The sequence below is a fragment of the Benincasa hispida genome, chromosome 1, assembly GCF_027475165.1.
Source record: "Benincasa hispida cultivar pf3 chromosome 1, pf3_genome.v1.1, whole genome shotgun sequence".
Lineage (NCBI taxonomy): Eukaryota > Viridiplantae > Streptophyta > Magnoliopsida > Cucurbitales > Cucurbitaceae > Benincasa > Benincasa hispida.
Window position 1 is genome coordinate 34,152,104 of NC_143478.1, and position 16,457 is coordinate 34,168,560.

General features: G+C 35.6%; 1 long non-coding RNA gene across 2 annotated transcripts; it reads left to right on the top strand.

Annotated features, from left to right (window-relative positions):
* The first annotated feature begins 13,083 nt into the window (after positions 1–13,083).
* Positions 13,084–16,160, top strand: LOC150038398 (uncharacterized). 2 transcript variants are annotated; one of them, XR_016525391.1, is made up of 4 exons: positions 13,084–14,684; positions 14,818–15,570; positions 15,705–15,764; positions 15,947–16,160. It is a non-coding gene; the product is annotated as an uncharacterized LOC150038398 (long non-coding RNA). The 2 variants fall into 2 exon arrangements; XR_016525390.1 differs by having other exon boundaries at positions 13,084–15,570.
* The last annotated feature ends 297 nt before the right edge of the window (positions 16,161–16,457 follow it).

The following is a 16,457-nucleotide window of genomic DNA, read 5'->3' on the forward strand; positions in this document are numbered from 1 at the left end:
TCTAAGTCATCTAAGCGAAATAGTCAATCTTAAACAGTAAACAACATTATAAAGCAAGAGTGACTTTTTCTTGGTCCGATCTTATGCAAACTCATTGCATAAGACGCCTTCACTCCTCATGTCAATACATGAACGAATTAGGATCACTTCGTTGTAGCACTAATAACTGGTATAAATGTCAGTTATTATGAGCCTTTTATTTAGAATTGTGAAGGCTGACAAGTAAAAACACGGTGATAATACTTAGAATTTGTGAAAATTTGAGTTTTGCATCAATTAGCACCTAAATCCTCACTGACCCAAAATTATACGTTACTTTGTGCCAAAGTGTCTATTTTTGTAGCCATCGCAGGAATCAAACGCATGCATTGGAAATAAGCACTTGCAATCAAACGCATGCGTTGAAGCCAGGCGAACGCAAAGACAAACGCATGCGTTGAAAACTGAGCTATTGCATGGACGAATACATGCGGTGATCGAATGCATCCATCGCATGGAAGTTATGGTGATCAAGCGAATGCGGTGATCAATTGGAAATTATGGCCACGGAATAACAACCATACTAGAAGGACGATCGCAAGATGGGTAGAACGCGTTGATATTTCAGCTGAATCAATCTCGGACGTATATCTTGGGAGTATCAATAAGATAAGACAATATGACATTGCCCATACTGCGACAAAGGCAACAGTGAGACATAACGCAATCATGATAGTTGTCGACGTTTAAACCCTATAAATAGCCTCTTCGACCTTCATTTCAAAGCATCCGAACTTTTGCCTCAAGGCAGAGGTTTGCGATCATAGATGAGAGCTTGAGCAAGATTTTCAGTGAGAATTCTTCACCTCCACGAACCAGACCCAATGACGATCGGAGCTTTCGCCGGAGATAGAGCTCGAGAGAGACATCTCTACCTACGCAGAGTCCTTCATTTCTCTTCTAACCTCTGTATTGTATTACATTTTTTGCTTAAGATCATTTTGCAATCAATTCTTATCTTGATTCCTTCATTGTCGTCTTCTTCATCATCTTTATCTCTATCATTGTTTATCTTCAGCGTTTATTTATCAAAGGCGATCACATACTTAATCGTGTAGCCTAGAGATAGGACGCATGTAGCAACCCACCGAAAGGTGTGCGTTATGCGAGTATAGTGAGTTAATCCTCTTTGCTTGGTGAAAGGTTGTAACAACGCTTGTCAATGGGATGTTGCAATGCTTGTTTATAAGTTAAATAGCTGCGTAAAACTGCCTGAGAAGGTAAAAGATGGAACGCATTAAAGCAAAGTATGCATTGTTCCTAGAGATAGGTACAATCTTATGTTCATCGCAACCATGCACTATAGAGATATAGTCATGCGGATGACCACCGAGAGATGTGCGATGCGTTAGTGTGACGAGCTGGGATTACTCGAGCGATTTAAGATATTAAACATTACTATGCGTTAATGGTTGTTGTGTATCTAGCTATTCTCATTGCAAGTCTTTTATTGCTTAATCTGTTTAGTTAGGAGTAGGAGTAGTGTGTAAATACATTAAACTTTCTTCATTTTATTTTTATTCATCGCCTCAAACGCATTGCTTCACGAGCATTATTGAGTGACAAGTTCCTGTGTTCGACCTCGGATTATCCGAGAAACTTGTGTTTGCATTATACTTGGCGCGAGCGTAAGAAAACTTGTGATAAGAACACGTGGTCATTGCATACTAGATTAACGCATTTTTATTCTAACGCATGACCTCAGACGCATGGGTGTAAACGCATAGCTTAAGCCATGTCTAACGTATGATTGCGTGTGCAGTTCGTGTTAAACATTCTATTTAATCAATAACAATGACTTGTTGATTTTGCATCTTATTATGAAAATCCAATAAACGCATCATTGGCTATAGTCTGAATGTTGTAACTTTATGTAGTGAAATAAACAGGATCAAGTTGACAGTATATAGCCTAAATGGTCTAATAAGTATATGGATGAAATTGGGTATCTCATCTTGGTAACACTTTTGGATGCGACCCACTCTGTAGTTGTTACAAAAAGTTGTAAGGTGCTACAAACGATGTGATCCATAAATCGTTCATGTTGAGACATGAGAGTGGGGGCATCATATGCAATGAGTTTGCATATAGACTGGAATAGTCGCTTTTCTTTATAACAATCGTTTATTGTTAAAACTGACTATTTTATTTATTATATAACCTAGGTTAACTCGATCTTAATCCTAAGCTAGCTATGAACTCCTGTTTGTTTGGGATTATCCTTTGATTTGCAAACAATGAGAGTAGTTCAACAGCACTGCTCAATAAGCTTACCATTTTGGGGATAAGACCAAATGAATAGCTGGGGACATAGCCTTGTAAGATGGAATTCACTCCTACCTTATTTAGGATTAACAGATAGGTTGTTCTCTTAAGTACTGACTCCAGGTCTTGAACAATCAAGGCCTCGCCTTCTCATGATAGAGAAAGGATTTGATTCATAGAGATTATGAATCAAAATTGTTCATTAGAGGATTAGTAGGAACTTAAGGAACAATATGTAATCACAGGGGTAAAACGGTATTTTTGACCTAGTTGTGATTACGAACAACCTGTGAAGGATCGACTTATTGATTATGGTTATTAAATGGATATAATATATCTACAGTGAGGGGAGTTCAACTATGGGCTATAGTGGAGTGTCTCATTAGTTAAAGAATGGGGGTTAGATCGATCTAATGAGTTTAGCCGATTAATCTCGAATCGTTGGAGCCCATGATCTGTAGGTCTGCGAGGTCCCTACTAGCTCGTAAATGTATAAGCTTTAGGGTAGCTTGAGAGATTAATTTGAAACGTTCAAATTAAACGGAACAAGAGAATAAATTTTTAAATATGATTTAAATATATAAAGATGATTATTGTGCAAAAATTAATTTAATATTTGATATTAAATTAATTATTTTTTAAGTTAATTTATGAAATTAATTTAAGAAAATTAAATTTTGAATAAAAATGATTTAATATCTTTTTTGTTTTAAAAAGAAAATGAAAATTGTTTTGCATGGTTTTACATAATGGAAAAAGAGTTTTCTCCATTATTATCATCTTTATGCTCACACACAAACCATGATCTTCTCTACCTTGATTCTCCAAGCATAAGCTGCAAGCCATGCACTCCATCTCTTTGCATGTTCATCCTAGTATATATAGAAGATTGGAGATATTGGAGAGAAGAAGATAATCACAGAATTTCGAGAGAAATTTTATAGAAGAAGAAACTGTCTTCTTCAGCTGTGTTGTGTGAGTTTCTCTGTTTTTTTTTCACATCTTCAAGCTGTTTTTGAGTCCTACAACTCTACCTAAAGCTCCAAGAGCATAGTAGGGAAGGCTTTAAGGTGGTTCACGTTAATAACAAGCGAAGACAGTAGCTGAACAACCGTTTTCCTGGAGAGTTCATCAAAAGTATGTTCATAAAACCCACTTTTTGTGAAGAGCATGCTTTAGTTTTTGCCAAAATTAGTGAATTACAAAGCTTATGGATCCTTGATACTTCCACTGAATGTTGTTTTACTCTTTCAATTGGTATTAAAGTATCTTTTAAGCTTTCAATTCGGTTTAATTTTGGCAAGGTGGGTGTTTTTTCATGAGATATATGAAACTGAGACATTACTATGGTTTTCTCTGATTTGGCATTTTAATTCTCTTTAATTTCTCAATTAAATTTGTAATTGACTCTTGTTTGATGAGAATTTATGTGTTAGCAAGAGTCTGTAATTTATTTGGGGTCATTAGAGTTGAAATTATGATGTAATTGAAGAAACAAGCAAAGGAGGTCGAGTTGCTATTCGAGTTTTTTCAGCTTCTGCTTAAATATGTTGCTGAGGTCCAGTTGCTAAACGATCGTTTAGCTCCGACGTTACACGATGAGAAGAAAAGCTAGACGATCGTTTAGTAATATGCATTGGTTGTTGTGATGTTGAACGCTTAACGATCGTGTACCTGCGGGAGCTAAGCGATGCGTTTATTTGCTATATGATAGCATTACGTGATCGTTTAGTTTTTGTCGTGGGAACTAGACGATTTTTTGATTTTGCTAAACGATGGCGCTATACGATCGTTCAGCAACGATGCGCACTAAACGATGCGATGAAATGCTACGCGATAGCACTAAGAATTCGTTTGGTCGCGGAGCAAAGCGATCGTGTAGATAAATGTTATACGATGTGATGATGTTCTATACAATGGAGCAATACGATCATTTAACTGCGGTGGATACTAAACGATGACTTGAATGCGCTGGGCGATGGTGTTATGCGATCGTTTAGTACTATGCGATGGAGTTAAACGATTACACTGCGATGGAACTAAACGATCGTTTATCTTGCAGCGAACACTATGCGATTGTGTACTTCATCTCAACCCAGGAGATGACACTAGACGATTACATCCAGGCATTACACGATCGACCTTAGCAGCATATTGAGGTTAGATCGAGAGCAACCGGTTCGATCGGTTTACTCAAGGTTCAATCTGGTTCAGCCTCAAATGGTTGTGGTTGGTTCGGTTCAGACTCGTCCAGCCCGGTTCAAGTTGTTTTGGGTTCGGTTTGGAGCGGTTCGAATGGTTCAAAGACAGTTTTGAAGCTGTTTGTAATAGTTAGCTGTCGTTTGCTTGTTTATGCCAAAACGAAAACCATAATAGTTAGTATTTAATTGTTTATGCATGAGATATATGTGATAATTAAATAAATTCATGTATATGCATAAAGTATGCCATGTAGATTTAAAACCCCACCGTAGGAAGCATGTTACATGCATTGACAGTATGTTATAATTGTTATAATATATAGTATGCATGTTAGGGTTATGTTTAATATAATAGTTATATTAGATACCTTTGTTGAATGTTGTGGATGTTTAAGCATGTCTAAATTTTGTAAGTTGTTATAAAATTGGTTAGATGTTTAAAATCCATAACAAAGAACAGTTGCATGCTCACTTAGGTTAACAACTAATTTTAATCGTTAAAATAGATTGTTGCCTTATAAAATACGGTTACAAACTCAATCGGTTCATAAACCTGTCTAAGGCTGGAGGTACTTAAGTTGACGGTTTACGGAACACCTCCTACCTCGGGATTATGACCGAACAATTGAGCGTTGTTAACTAATTTTATGAGCTTGCGTGAGTGATGTGAGGTAATAAAATGGTTTATCACCTAGACATTGTAGATTAACCACTTAGACTTAGGTTGTATGAAATTAGATGTCATGCCTAAGTAAATTACCCAAACATTTAGAACACTTCAGTGGGAGATTAACAATATATTTGATATATAGTTATTAGCTCTCACGTCCTCAAGAGTTCACATCGTGAGATCCATGCTCGGCTTCTTGTCGATTTTACCTCGACTACTCCATACGGAAAGTGTTTGCATGGGTCAATAACAAGGTGAATGAGGGAAGTGGTTCATAGTAAGCGGGTGAAGGAAATGTGTCAACATTGTCCATCGGTCTCTTCCATTAGTTTGAACCGTGAGATTCCTATGTTGCGCCTGCTGTTGTTTTTATGTGGCATTAGCTAGTCGTTAACCGCGGCGATCCCTACGGAGGGTTGTAACATAGGATTCGGAATAACCCAAGCTTCAGTAAAATGAATAGGGTCTTATAGTTCCGTCTCTGATATTGTCTTCTCTCTCAGAGGCATATTCATACCGTCCTATAAGATCTGAAAATGACGGGTCACATTTACAAGAATTACTAAGTGTTAGTAAAGATCTTGATCGAAAACGATAACCAAAAGAACTATTGGGATATGAGTTATTCTAGATAATAGTATTTGGTCAAGAACTGTCTTGCTTCTGTGAAGGAATTCTTGACTGCTCCACGATAGCACTTGTTCTAAATCACTTAAGTATCGTTGAAAATAAATAAAGATTTATTGGGTACTTTATTAGTTTTACTAAAATGGATTTAGATACATATTTAATAGAATTTGTTTAAAATGTTTCAGCAATGTTGAACTCGATTATACAACTGCTTGCTTCTGACAAATTTAACGGAGAGGGTTACCCCAATTGGAAATCAAATATCAATACAATATAGTAGTAGATGACTTGAGGTTTGTGTTAACGGAGGAGTGTCCTCCAGTTTCCAGTTCAACGGCGACCCAAAATGTTTGGGATGTTTATGATAAGTGGGTAAGGGCGAACGAAAAAGCCCGGGCCTATATCTTGGCGAGTATATCTGATGTACTCAACAAGAAACATGAGGTCATGCCCACAGCTCGTGAGATCATGGCATCATTATAGGAGATGTTCGGGCAACCGTCATCGTCTATTAGACATGAAGCCATTAAATATGTGCATATGACACGTATGAAGGATGTGACCAATGTGAGAGAACATGTTCTTGATATGATAGTCCATTTTAACATCGTAGAGGCTCACGGGGCTATGATAGACGAAACAAGTCAAGTGAGCATGATACTGGAATCTCTTCCTGAGAGCTATCTGCCGTTTATGACAAATGTTATCATGAACAAAATCACTTATAACTTAATGACGTTGTTGAATGAATTGCAAACTTATCAATCAATGATGAAACTCAAGGAAAAGGAAATAAATGTTATTTCTAAACCAAAATTTTTTTATAAAGAGTCTACGTCTGGTAAGAAACCCATTGATGATAAGAAAGTTGGTCCTTCTTCTTCTTCTAAAGATAAAACCGTACAGATGAAAAAGAAAGGAAAAGGGAAAAAGAAAATCACTGCGAAGAAAAACAAAAATAAAACTCTTAAGGGAAAATGTTTCTATTGTGGAGAAATTAGGCATTGGAAGCATAATTGCCCAAAATATCTAGCTGAAAAGAAAGCAAAAGAGAATAAACAAGGTAAATATGATTTACTAGTTGTTGAAACATGTATAGTGGAAAATTCTCACCTTACCTGGATATTAGATTCAGGCGCCGGTAATCATGTTTGTACTTTTCTACAGGAAACTAGTTCTTGGAGAAGACTTTCTGAATATGAGATGACTTTCAAGATGGGCACAGGTGAAGTAATTTCAGATGAAGCAGTGGGAGATGTGAAGTTGTTTTTTGGAGATTCTTTTATCTTACTCAAGAATGTGATCTTTGTACCTAAGATGAAAAGGAATCTGATCTCCATTTCTTGTCTTTTAGAAAATATGTACAGTGTGTCTTTTGAATATAATCAAGTATTTGTTTATTCAAGAGGTGTTCATATTTGTTCTGCTAAACTTGCAAATAACTTATACATATTACAACCAATGGAAGCAAAAGCTATTTTAAATATGGAGATGTTTAAAACAACTGAAACTCATAAAAAGCGGAAATTTTCTACTAACGTCTATTTTTGGCACCTCAAGCTTGATCACATTAATCTCAACAGAATTGAGAGATTGGTAAAAAACGGTCATCTAAATCAGTTAGAAGACAGTTCCCTACCTCCATGTAAATCATGTCTTGAGGGAAAAATGACGAAAAGATCTTTTTCTGACAAAGGTCTTCGTGCCAAAGAACCTCTTGAACTTATACATTCAGACTTTTGTGGTCCGATGAATGTTAAAGCTCGAGGAGGATATCAGTACTTCGTCAGTTTTATTGACGATTACTTTCGATATGGCTATATTTACTTAATCAGTCACAAGTCTGAAACTCTTGAAAAGTTCAAATAATTTAAGACTGAGACTGAAAATCATGTAAGTAAAAGAATTAAAACACTTCGATTTGATCGAGGTGGTGAGTATATGGATTTGCAATTCCATAATTATCTAGCAGATCATGGAATTCAATCCCAACTCACAGCACCTGGAACACCACAACAAAACAGTGTTGCAGAAAGGAGAAATTGAACCTTATTGGACATGGTTCGGTCTATGATGAGTTATGCTCAATTACCTCGATCCTTTTGGGGATATGCAGTACAGACTGAAATTTATATTCTGAACGTTGTTCCATCCAAAAGTGTTTCAGAAACACCATATCAATAGTGGAAAGAACGCAAAGCAAGTTTACATCATTTCCGCATCTGCGGTTGTCCGGTACAGAATCCTAAGAAATTGGAAACACGTTCGAAATTATGCCTATTTGTAGGATATCCCATGGAAACAAAAGGAGGATACTTTTATGATCCCCCATGGAAACAAAAGGAGGATACTTTTATGATCCTCAAGAAGATAAAAGTGTTTGTATCGACAAATGCAACTTTCTTGGAAGAGGATCATATTAAGAATTATCTTCCTCGCAGTAAACTAATATTACAAGAACTGTCTAAAGATACTACAGATAAATCAACAAGAGTTGTCGATCAAGCTGGTCCATCAACAACGGTTGTACTCCTCTCACGTCCATCCCAAGAGTTGGGGATGCCTTGTCGTAGTGGGAGGGTTATTCAACAACCTGAACGCTACATGGATTTAACAGAAACTCAAAACATCATACAAGATGATGGTTTAGAGGATCCATTAACCTTTAAGAAGGCAATGGAAGATGTTGACAGGGAACAATGGATAAAAGCCATGGACGATGAAATGGAGTTTATGTACTTCAACTCAGTCTGGGAACTTGTAGATCAATCACAAGGTGTTACACCTATAGGTTGTAAGTGGATCTACAAGAGAAAACGAGACCAAACTGGCAAGGTACAGACCTATAAAGCCAGGCTCATGGCAAAGGGTTTTATCCAAAGAGAAGAAGTTGGTTATGAAGAAACTTTTTCTCCTGTTGCCATAATTAAATCAATAAGAATAATTCTTGCCATTGCCACATATTATGACTATGAAATATGACAAATGGATGTCAAGACAACTTTTTTGAATGGCTATCTTGATGAAAGTATTTTTATGTCTCAATCGGAGGGATTCGTCGAAACAGGACAAGAACAGAAAGTCTGTATGCTTAATCGATCCATTTATGGATTGAAACAATCATCTAGATCCTGGAACATAAGTTTTAACACTGCGATCAAATCTTATGGCTTTGAACAGAACGTTGACGAACCTTATGTATACAAGAAGATAGTCAACAAAACTGTAGCATTCTTAGTTCTATATGTTGATGATATCTTGCTCATTGGGAATGAGACAATCTTTCTTGCTGACGTAAAGAGATGGCTAGCATCACAGTTCCAAATGAAAGATTTGGGTGATGCTCAGTATGTTCTAGGAATATAGATCTTTCGAGACCAAAAGAATAGAAGATTAGCACTATCTCAGGCATCTTATATTGACAAGATGTTGTCAAGGTATAATATGCAAAATTCTAAGAAAGGTTTATTACCTTTCAGGCATGAAATTCATTTGTCGAAGGAACAATGTCCTAAGACACCTCAAGAGGTTGAGGAGATGAATAGAATTCCATATGCCTATACAGTTGGGAGTTTGATGTACGTTATGTTGTGTACACGTCCCGACATATGTTTTGTAGTTGGAATCGTCAGCAGGTTCCAATCTAATCCTTGACACGGTCATTGGACCGCTGTAAAAAAAAATATCCTCAAGTATCTTAGGAGAACGAAGGACTATATGCTTGTGTATGGACCTAAGGATTTGATCCTTACGAGATATGCTGATTCTAATTTTCAGACTGACGTAGATTCCAGGAAATCTATTTCAGGATCAGATTTCACTCTTAACGGAGGAGCTATAGTTTGGAGAAGCATCAAGCAAAGTTGTATCACTGACTCCACCATGTAAGCGGAATATGTGGCTGCATGCGAAGCTGCTAAAGAAGCAGTATGACTACGCAAATTCTTAGCTGATTTGGAAGTCGTTCCAAATATGCACCTGCCTATCATACTGTATTGTGATAGCAGTGGTGCTGTTGCTAACTCAAAGGAACCCAAGAGTCACAAGCGTGAAAAACACAATGAATGAAAGTACCATCTCATCTGGGAGATTGTACACAGAGGAGATGTGCTCGTCACAAAGATAGCCTCTGAAGACAACCTTGCTGATCCATTCACCAAGGCACTCTCGGCTAAAGTTTTCGAGGGCCACCTAGTGGGACTAGGACTCTGAGTAGTGTAATCTAGGGCAAGTGGGAGAATGTCGATGGTATTGTAGATGCCCTAGTTTATTGTATTTTTTCCATTATGTATCTTAACATTATATTGTATATATTTGTTCTCACTGGAGTTTTAGTCCAAGTGAGAGATTGTTGGGAATGTCCTAGAGACTTGCAGTTCGTGTTAAACATTCTATTTAATCAATAACAATGATTTGTTGATTTTGCATCTTATTATGAAAATCCAATAAATGCATCCTTGGCTATAGTCTGAACGTTGTAACTTTATGTAGTGACATAAACAGGATTAAGTTGACAGTATATAGCCTAAATGGTCTAATAAATATATGGATGAAATTAGATATCTCATCTTGGTAACACTATTGGATGCGACCCACTCTGTAGTTGTTACAAGAAGTTGTAAGTGCTACAAACGATGGATCCATAAATCGTTCATGTTGAGACATGAGAGTAGGGGTTTCTTATGCAATGAGTTTGCATATAGACTGGACCACGAAAATAGTCACTTTTCTTTATAACGACCGTTTACTGTTAAAACTGAATATTTTATTTATTATATAACCTAGGTTAACTCGATCTTAATCCTGAGCTAGCTATTAACTCTTGTTTGTTCGGGATTATCCTTTGATTTGCAAACGGTGAGAGTAATCCAACAGCACTGCTTAATAAGCTTACCATTTTGGGGATAAGACCAGATGAATAGCTGGGGACATAGCCTTGTAAGATGGAATTCACTCCTACCCTATTTAGGGTTAGCAGATAGGTTGTTCTCTTAAGTACTAACTCCAGGTCTTGAACAATCGGGGTCCCGCCTTCTCATGATAGAGAAAGGATTTGATTCATAGAGATTATGAATCAAAATTGTTCATTAGAGGATCAGTAGGAACTTAAGGAACAAGATGTAATCACAGGGGTAAAACAGTATTTTTGACCTAGCTGTGATTACGAACAACCTGTGAAGGATCGACTTACTGATTATGGTTATTAAGTGGACATAATATATCTACAGTGAGGAGAGTTCAACTATGGGCTATAGTGGAGTGTCCCATTAGTTAACGAATGGGGTTAGATCGGTCTAATAAGTTTAGCCGATTAATCTCGAATCGTTGGAGCCCATGATCTGTAGGTCTGCGAGGTCCCCCTACTAGCTCGTAAATGGATAAGCTTTAAGGTAGCTTGAGAGATTAATTTGAAACGTTCAAATTAAACGGAACAAGAGAATAAATTTTTAAATATGATTTAAATATATAAAGATGATTATTGTGCAAAAATTAATTTAATATTTTATATTAAATTAATTATTTTTTAAGTTAATTTAAGAAAATTAAATTTTGAATAAAAATGATTTAATATCTTTTTTGTTTTAAAAAGAAAATGAAAATTGTTTTGCATGGTTTTACATAATGGAAAAAGAGTTTTCTCCATTATTATCATCTTTATGTTTACACACAAACCATGATCTTCTCTACCTTGTTCCTCCAAGCATGAGCTGCAAGTCATGCATTCCATCTCTTTGCATGTTCATCCTAGTATATAAAGAAGATTGGAGTTTATTGGAGAGAAGAAGATAATCACAGAATTTCGAGAGAAATTTTTTAAAAAAGAAATTGCCTTCTTCAACTGTGCTGCTGTGAGTTTCTCTGTTTTTTTTTTCCACATCTTCAAGTTGTTCTTGAGTTCCTCAAATCTACCTAAAGCTCCAAGAGTATAGTAGGGAAGGCTTTGAGGTGGTTCACATTGATAACAAGCGAAGATAGCAGCTGAACAGGCGTTTTCCTGGAGAGTTCATCAAAGGTATGTTCATAAAACCCACTTTTTGTGAAGAGCATGCTTTAGTTTTGCCAAAATCAATGAATTAGAAAGCTTATGGATACTTGATACTTTCGCTGCATGTTGTTTTACTCTTTCAAACAAAACCTAAATCAATGAACACTTTGTGTGAGTAACAAAAGTTATGGTCATTCTTTTCAGGGAGTGATATTTCTTTTTTCCAAATCATTAAAATATAGCAAAAAAAATATATAAAACTAATTTATTAAGAATATGAGAAATATACAACTAATTTATTAATGTATATAAAAAATTATGGAAAACAATCAAAGATTTGAATAAAATTGAAAACGTAATAAAAAATAATTTAAAGATTTGAATAAAATATATGGATAAAATAAAAGTTAATAATATATGGATATTTAATATAATTTGGTAGAAAAAATTTGTATATTTAATTAAGGTGAGATTAATTCGAAAAGTGATTAAACAAAATATAAATAATAATAAAATATGGAGATTATGTTAACTACATAAGCAAAATTAAGAGGCAGTTATTGTTGAGGAATATCAACAATTATTCTGTATACATAACTCGCCCCTATTTTTATTCTATAATTACCTATTATTTGTAGTTTCATCGACAAGGGCAAACCAGAGATTTAGAAATTTTTTGCCATATGCATGTCACGTGAGTTGCCATAAATTTTATTCCTGGACGATTTTGCCATTTTTCAGAATGAAACCTTAAATTTTGCCATATACTCCAATTCTCCTCAACAAAATCTAATTACAATTAGCATATATTGTTTGGAATGACTTTGCGCTTTTGGCCCATAGCAAAAGGAAAAATGAGTTTGGAGAGAAAAGAGGTAGAAGTTGTTTCACAGTGGAAGATTTAGGCTTGACAAGTGGGTATACATGTAAATGTTTACAAGAGAGCTTCTAAAGTATGGTGGTGGCGGAAGTATAATCTTTTCACCACATGCATGGGCCGCCGCTGCCGTTTGTTGGACGAATAGACAGACAACTTTAGGTAACCGCGCTTCCGCGAAATAGAAATAACTTTTTACTACCTATCTTTTTAAAATTTTTATCATCGTTAAAATTTTTTATTTACCAAAAAAAAATGTGTTAATTCGTTAATCCTTTGAATTAACTCCAGTTCTTAAAAATGTTTTTTCTTTCTTCCTTTTCTTAGGAAAAGATTTTTTAGCAGCTTGTGTATACACAAAAAACCTTAACTTCTCCTCTTTACACATCTTCTTCGTTTTCTGTTGTTTTTTTAGCTATTTTTTTTTCCAATTTGATTCCAATCCATTCTATGATGAGTCCACGTCAAAGTCCAGGTGTTATGTGAATCTTGAGGAGCATCTGGCTTCTTGCGATATAGCACCGATGTTGCGCCATTTTTACATTCAAAGCAGTGGATTTATCCACAATACAATAATCTTCATTTGAAATAACAAGTTGAAAGAAAAAAAATTATTTTAGTCATCCTACGTTCTAGATGTCGATAAAAAATGGTAAGGTTCTTCCAGATCAACATTGGCGTCGTGCAGATTCGTTAGCCAATGTTAGAATCAGTGACGACGTCATGCAGATCTTCAAATGTGTGTAGATCTATCCGGTGTGAGTCAGATCCGCTCATCGACGTTGTGATTCATCTCTGTCCACTAGGTATGTCGGTCCATTCATCTGATCTGTTGTTCTTCAAGCCCAATCTTAACTTAGATCTGTTTCAATCTTCAAGCTTTGGGCTCAAATCAGATCTGCTTGTTAGTTCAGGATTTGTCATTCGTGATTCACCACCACCGTTCGTGTTTCTGGTCTCATGATGTAACACCGCAATTTAGGGTCTACTTGCCATTCATACTTCAATCCACAGTGGGTTTGCTCATGTCTATTTTTCAAATCTACTCCTACACAATTTTCAGATCTGTTGTGGTTCTACTTAGTTTATCATTTGTGGACTTGTTCTGTTCTGAAAATTAAGTTTGTTTTCATAATTTCCATTATAAATTTAATTTATAATTCATATAGTATTGATGAAAATGACACATGGAAAAGAACATTTTAGAATTGAGTATTGAAGATTTAGTGAAGGCAGGCTTAAACCTTGATGAATCTTCGGAATAAAATAAATACGGTTGACCATTACATCTTTGCACTACTACAAAATCTACATTACTTAACACTTGTAGTTTTTAATTACTTGACGTTTCTTTAGAAAAAACGTCAAGTAATGATCTTTTAGAAAAGAAAATATCAAGTAAAAGGGTTAAAAAAGCAGAGATTGATGGAATGTTTCGAATATTCTCACGCGAACCATTACTTGACACGAAGTAATATAAGGTCTTACTTGACACATTTTTCGTGTCAAGTAAAATATAAAAAATAATTGACTTATTATTTTAAACAAGTAAAAGGGCTAAAAGCCCTTCCTCATTTTCTCTCTTGCAAACCCCTTCCCCCCAAAACCCTCTCTTCGCAGCACCTTACTAGCCTAGTCGACTCACCCTCTCCCTGTCGCCGGTAGCCGACCAGCTCATCCCTCAGCCATTGACCTCCAGTTCCCAATCAAAGCTGTCTGTCGCCGTCGAGCCCAACCATTTTCGTGATCAGACGTCGTCGCTCGTCTCTTTCCCCCAAGCCAAAAGGAGCGATCACCGCCCGCCGTTCGCGCCGACCAGACGCCGCTTCTCGTGCCCCAGCCACCGGGATGCCCCTGTTTGGAGTCACCCAGCCTCGCACCATACGCCCTTCACCATACAGTCGCGCTGCCCCTATTCTAGATCCGGTTAGTCCTACACCAGATCCACTATTTCATCCTCAATCGTCGTCGTTCTTTGGGATTTTTGCCAGATCGTGGAGTTTGATGAAATTTTGGGTAAGTTCGGTTCCTCTTGGTGAGGTTAATGGGTTCTTTTTATTTTGTTATACCCATTGGTTTGACGTGGGTTTAATGTTTGGTTGGGATTTAGATTTGGGTTGAGACCTTTCAAATTGGTATGTATTTGCAGTGAATTTCGTGTTCGACGCTCGAGTGAAGCATGATTTGAGCAAATAGTTCAAGCGAGTGTTTTGGATGTATTGGTATGAATTTGTGACTTGGGCTATGTTTTAGGATTGGAACTAAATTTTGATGTTTGCTTTAGGTTTAATTCAAGGTTCTTTTAGGCAAGGAGTTAGCCATAAAGAATTGTGCATCTTCTATAATGATTTGCTTGTTTGAAGGTTTGATGATAAGATTGATTTTGAAGTGTTAGAGGTTAGTATTAATAGTTCTTTGTTACACATTGAAGTACCGGTCTAATAATTGAGTTATTTTCAATTTTTGATGTTCAATTCAAAGATTTCAAGGGATTGGAGCCACTGTTTAGCAAAGTTAACGATGTTTTGGACGTTTTGATAGGTATTAAGGCCTTGAAACTCTTTTGGAATTGTTACATAATTGCTAGAATTTGGGTTTGTAACTATTATTATTGAACTTTTCGTAGGTTGGATTGCTTAGTTGTAGTTTTGAGCGGCATTCGAATCAAGCCACACTTTGAAAAATCTATTTGTTGTTAATCGGTTATTTTGGAGAATGAAATTTTGAAGAAATTTTTTATTGCTTGTAGATAAGATTGGACTTCCAATATTCTCTTCTACTCATTGATTTATGTATTAGTTTTCTATTAAAGATGCACTTTGATTGTCTTTATAAAGGGATTACAACTGTGTCAAGTCGCTTTCGTTTGAAAGTTGTGAAAGTTGTGAAAGTTGAAGGAAAGGTATCTGCATTCTTCTATTTTAAATTTTAGTATATGCTTAATTTGTTGATAATCTTCTTCCTCTTTATTATATTTTCTCAAATCTCTCTCTTCTTTTTTTTTTTTTTTTTTTTTTTTTTTTTTTTTTTTGCCAGCGAAAGGTAATTGTTCCTCCTAAGGCTGGATATGGTCAAAAGAGAGTGAATGAAATCCCAGTAAGTCCCTAACTTTAAGTTGTAGATATTTTTTAAGTTTTGAGTATGATATTTTTCCATTGAATAAAATAAGCCAATCATGCACATTTTTCCTTGTGCATGACTTTTTGTCATTGTTGTATCTTAACACTTACTTCAATATTTTGAAATTTGATGTTATAGTCATTTATTCTATTTTGCAGGCTGACTTGCTTAAACATGGTTTGCCTGTCCCTTAGTTCTCGATCTTTAGACTTCAATGCTCAGTATATAGATTATTTATTAAACAATTTGTCACTTTTATATTTGTTGAAAGTTGAGTTTTGTATACAAAAGCAATAATTGAGATTTTATTTTGTGCATGTACATGTTAGGAGAAATATTGTTGTAATTTGTGAGGAGTGTTCATATGAAAGGTCATAGTCAACATATGAAATTTTTAATGAATATATTGAGTTGATAGATCTTAAATGTATAATGTTTATTTAGTTGATGTAATTGTTTTGTTGGAATACAAGGCAGAAAATGAGAATATCAATTGGGGCATTTAATTTGAAAAAAAAGACATATACTTGACAAATAAAAAATGTCAAGAGTTATTATATATGATACGTAATCAATGTCAAGAATATATAAACTTGGCATACCACCAATGTCATGTGTATTATCTTTCTTGACACGAAAATTGTATCAAGAAACATTTGTCTTGACATT